We start from the raw sequence: 6,000 nt of genomic DNA, 5'->3' as shown, positions 1-6,000 counted from the left end.
CTGGAATCGGGTCCTGCAATGAAAGACTCTGTCAATGGGTAGACTCTCTCCTCCAGCCACTTGTAAAACGTTCCCCTGGATATATAAAAGACTCTAAGGAGGTATTACGTATTTTTGATGGTAAGATATGGCAAAAAAATTATTCCTGGCTCTGCTGCGACGTTATATCTTTATATACATGCATCCCGCACGATCTAGCAATCAGAGCGATCCAATATCACCTTGTCAAATTCAGTCAGTATTCTGAGGATTTGATTGAATATCTGCTGATGGTAATACATTTTTTGCTCACTAGTAATTTTTTTGCATTTGATAATCAATTTTATATGCAGCAAGCTGGAGTGGCCATGGGTGCGAAATACTCTCCCTCCCTTGCTAATTTGGTTATGTCCGTCTGGGAGATGGAGTGCGTTTTTTCCGTGAACAATCCGTATTTGGAATATGTGGCGTGGTATGGCAGATACATTGATGATACGCTCATGATATGGGAGGGTGATGTGTCTGCCATACCGCGCTTCATGGAGTACCTGAATCAGAATGAGTACAATATTAGATTCACGCATAGGGCAGATAGCAAAAGTATATCATTTCTAGATCTGGAGCTCACGGGGCAAATAGATTCAAATATCGTCACCAGAACACATCACAAGCCAGTGAGGGGTAACACAATACTGCATGCCAAAAGCAGCCATAGCAGGCATACAATTAAATCAATTCCGGTGGGTGAGTTCACCAGGATTAAAAGGAATTGCAGTTCAGAAAAAGATCTCAAGGGTGAAATCGAGCAAATAGCAAATAAATTAACACATCGACAATACCCTCAATGGACAATTAATCGGGCCAAAAAAATAGTAGCAGGAAAAGATCGTAAAGAACTAGTTACAGCACAAAAGCATAGAAATTTACAAATGGAACAAAAGCCATACATATGCTTTCAATATAGCCCGCAGTTCGCTAGAATTAGAGATATTGTCAACAGATATTTACCTATTTTATATGAAGATCCGCAGCTGTATAACATACTAAATTCTGGCATTAATGTGGTGTCGAGAAGAGCCCCGACCATTGGTAATAAAATAGCCCCTAGCTTGTTCTGCTCCAAAAATAAATCCATCAGAACCTGGTTAAATTATCCAGGATTTTTCAGGTGTGGCACACGAAATTGTAGCACATGTAAATTCGCCAGTATTGAAAAGACATTTTATAATGCGGATGAAACTATCAAATTTGATATAAAGCAGTACATCAATTGTAATTCTTGCAATGTGGTATACAAAATCAAATGTATAGAGTGTAACCTGTCGTATGTGGGCTGTACATCCAGAAAATTGAAAACACGCATTAGGGAACACTTATATGACATAGGTAACACTCAGAATAATGACAGGAATATATCAGCAGCATCCAAACATTTTGTTAGGCACCATGCACGCAGCACTGTCACTCTTCAGGTTCAGGGCATAGAACGGGTTAATACCCCTAGTCGGGGTGGTGACATTAGACGCCGGCTTCTCACACGAGAAGCATATTGGATTTTCCAATTGAACACCTGTGTCCCAACAGGATTGAATAAAAGACATGAAGTTATGTTACATTATTGCTGAATGTGATTTTAATCCTTTATTTTTGTTATGTTGTTACATATAGAACAATGATTTTAGATGAAAGGACCTGTCAAATTGCCATGTGACTCAAATGAATGATCTGGTTGGGTGAGCCTCCTTATAAGTAGGAGAAGCTGCCTGATCCAGGTATGGCTTTGATAAAGATCACTCCGATCGAAACGCGTAGCCGTTTATCTCTGTCATCCCAGGCACTTACCGGTGGGAGGTTGCACACCATGGACATTTGGATTTTTTATTTGGATACAATAAACGTCATGTTTTAAGGAGCTGGAATTCAACTTTTTTTTTCTTTTCTCTGATTATTCAGTTGATGCATGATGGTATTATTCTGTCCGTTTATGGTGGTATTATCCAGTCAGCGTATAGTGGTGTTATCCAGTCAGCGTATGGTGGTATTATCCAGTCAGTGCATGGTGGTATTATCCAGTCAGCGTATGGTGGTATTATCCAGTCAGTGTATAGTGGTATTATTCAGTCAGTGTATGGTGGTATTATTCAGTCAGTTTATCGTGGTATTATTCAGTTGATGCATGATGGTATTATTCTGTCCGTTTATGGTGGTATTATCCAGTCAGCGTATAGTGGTGTTATCCAGTCAGCGTATGGTGGTATTATCCAGTCAGTGCATGGTGGTATTATCCAGTCAGCGTATGGTGGTATTATTCAGTCAGTGTATGGTGGTATTATTCAGTCAGCGTATGGTGGTATTATCCAGTCAGTGTATGGTGGTATTATTCAGTCAGCGTATGGTGGTATTATCCAGTCAGCGTATAGTGGTATTATCCAGTCAGCGTATGGTGGTATTATCCAGTCAGCGTATAGTGGTATTATCCAGTCAGTGTATGGTGGTATTATTCAGTCAGCGTATGGTGGTATTATCCAGTCAGCGTATGGTGGTATTATCCAGTCAGCGTATGGTGGTATTATCCAGTCAGCGTATGGTGGTATTATCCAGTCAGTGTATGGTGGTATTATTCAGTCATTGTATGGTGGCATTATTCTCTCAATGTGTGATGGTGATATTAAATTAGTGTTTGATTGTGTTATACATTTGGAAGGTGTGCAGGGCGGTAGTCATGGTCGAGGGGCTGTGTTCTCATGCCCTGGCACCCCACTAATACACAGTGTCCCAGTACATGGATGTTGTGCTGTGTGCAGTGCGGTTTACTCACTTTCAGGCCGGAGGTTTCTGCTACATCCACGTCCTTTTGTATCAGTATCAGCTGCACATAAATCAGGGGACACTTGCTTCTTAACCCCTTTACCCCCAAGGGTGGTTTGCACGTTAATGACCAGGCCAATTTTTACAATTCTGACCACTGTCCCTTTATGAGGTTATAACTCCGAAACGCTTCAACGGATCCTGGTGATTCTGACATTGTTTTCTCGTGACATATTGTACTTCATGATAGTGGTAAAATTTCTTTGATAGTACCTGCGTTTATTTGTGAAAAAAACGGAAATTGGGCGAAAATTTTGAAAATTTTGCAATTTTCAAACTTTGAATTTTTATGCAATTAAATCACAGAGATATGTCACACAAAATACTTAATAAGTAACATTTCCCACATGTCTCCTTTACATCAGCATAATTTTGGAACCAATTTTTTTTTTTGTTAGGGAGTTATAAGGGTTAAAAGTTGACCAGCAATTTCTCATTTTTACAACACCATTTTTTTTTAGGGACCACGTCTCATTTGAAGTCATTTTGAGGGGTCTATATGATAGAAAATGCCCAAGTGTGACACCATTCTAAAAACTGCACCCCTCAAGGTGCTCAAAACCACATTCAAGAAGTTTATTAACCCTTCAGGTGTTTAATAGGAATTTTTGGAATGTTTAAATAAAAATGAACATTTAACTTTTTTACACAAAAAATTTACTTCAGCTCCAATTTGTTTTATTTTACCAAGGGTAACAGGAGAAATTGGACCCAAAAAGTTGTTGTCCAATTTGTCCTGAGTACGCTGATACCCCATATGTGGCAGTAAACCACTGTTTGGGCGCATGGGAGAGCTCGGAAGGGAAGGAGCGCTATTTGACTTTTCAATGCAAAATTGACAGGAATTGAGATGGGACGCCATGTTGCGTTTGGAGAGCCACTGATGTGCCTAAACATTGAAACCCCCCACAAGTGACACCATTTTGGAAAGTAGACCCCCTAAGGAACTTATCTGGATGTGTGGTGAGCACTTTGACCCACCAAGTGCTTCACAGAAGTTTATAATGCAGAACCGTAAAAATAAAAAATCATATTTTTTCACAAAAATTATATTTTTGCCCCCAATTTTTTATTTTTCCAAGGGTAAGAGAAGAAATTGGACCTCAAAAGTTGTTGTCCAATTTGTCCTGAGTACGCTGATACCCCATATGTGGCAGTAAACCACTGTTTGGGCGCATGGGAGAGCTCGGAAGGGAAGGAGCGCAGTTTGACTTTTCAATGCAAAATTGACAGAAATTGAGATGGGACGCCATGTTGCGTTTGGAGAGCCACTGATGTGCCTAAACATTGAAACCCCCCACAAGTGACACCATTTTGGAAAGTAGACCCCCTAAGGAACTTATCTGGATGTGTGGTGAGCACTTTGACCCACCAAGGGCTTCACAGAAGTTTATAATGCAGAGCCATAAAAATAAAACAAAATTTTTTTCCCACAAAAATTATTTTTTAGCCCCCAGTTTTGTAATTTCCCTAGGGTAACAGGAGAAATTGGACCCCAAAAGTTGTTGTCCAATTTGTCCTGAGTACGCTGATACCCCATATGTGGGGGGGAACCACCGTTTGGGCGCATGGGAGGGTTCGGAAGGGAAGGAGCGCCATTTGGAATGCAGACTTAGATGGAATGGTCTGCAGGCGTCACATTGCGTTTGCAGAGCCCCTAATGTACCTAAACAGTAGAAACCCCCCACAAGTGACACCATTTTGGAAAGTAGACCCCCTAAGGAACTCATCTTGATGTGTTGTGAGAGCTTTGAACCCCCAAGTATTTCACTACAGTTTATAACGCAGAGCCATGCAAATAAAAAATATTTTTTTTTCCACAAAAATTATATTTTAGCCCCCAGTTTTGTATTTTTCCAAGGTTAGCAGGAGAAATTGGACCCTAAATGTTGTTGTCCAATTTGTCCTGAGTACGCTGATACCCGATATGTGGGGGGGAACCACCGTTTGGGCGCATGGGAGGGCTCGGAAGGGAAGGAGCATCATTTGGAATGCAGACTTAGATGGATTGGTCTGCAGGCGTCACATTGCGTTTGCAGAGCCCCTAATGTACCTAAACAGTAGAAACCCCCCACAAGTGACCCCATATTGGAAACTATACCCCTCAATGAACTTATCTAGATGTGTTGTGAGAACTTTGAACCCCCAAGTGTTTCACTACAGTTTATAACGCAGAGCCGTGAAAATAAAAAATCTTTTTGTTTTCCCACAAAAATTATTTTTTAGCCCCCAGTTTTGTATTTTCCCAAGGGTAACAGGAGAAATTGGTCCACAAAAGTTGTTGTCCAATTTGTCCTGAGTACGCTGATACCCCATATGTTGGGGTAAACCCCTGTTTGGGCACACAGGAGAGCTCGGAAGGGAAGGAGCACTGTTTTACTTTTTCAACGCAGAATTGGCTGGAATTGAGATCGGACGCCATGTCGTGTTTGGAGAGCCCCTGATGTGCCGAAACAGTGGAAACCCCCCAATTATAACTGAAACCCTAATCTAAACACACCCCTAACCCTAATTCCAACGGTAACCCTAACCACACCTCTAACCCTGACACACCCCTAACCCTAATCCCAACCCTATTCCCAACTGTAAATGTAATCTAAACCCTAACCCTAACTTTAGCCCCAACCCTAACTGTAGCCCTAGCCCTAACCCTAGCCCTAACCCTAGCCCTAACCCTAGCCCTAACCCTAGCCCTAACCCTAACCCTAGCCCTAACCCTAGCCCTAACCCTAGCCCTAGCCCTAGCCCTAACCCTAGCCCTAACCCTATCCCTAGCCCTAACCCTAGCCCTAACCCTAGCCCTAACCTTAGCCCTAACCCTAGCCCTAGCCCTAACCCTAGCCCTAACCCTAGCCCTAATGGGAAAATGGAAATAAATACATTTTTTTTTATTTTTCCCTAACTAAGGGGGTGATGAAGGGGGGTTTGATTTACTTTTATAGCGAGTTTTTTAGCGGATTTTTATGATTGGCAGCCGTCACACACTGAAAGACCCTTTTTATTGCAAAAAATATTTTTTGCAATACCACATTTTGAGAGCTATAATTTTTCCATATTTTGGTCCACAGAGTCATGTGAGGCCTTGTTTTTTGCGGGACGAGTTGACGTTTTTATTGAAAAAATTTTTGGGCACGTGACATTTTTTGATCGCTT

This window comes from Ranitomeya imitator, chromosome 2, assembly GCF_032444005.1.
Source record: "Ranitomeya imitator isolate aRanImi1 chromosome 2, aRanImi1.pri, whole genome shotgun sequence".
NCBI lineage: Eukaryota > Metazoa > Chordata > Amphibia > Anura > Dendrobatidae > Ranitomeya > Ranitomeya imitator.
Note: the sequence above shows the minus strand (reverse complement) of the source record.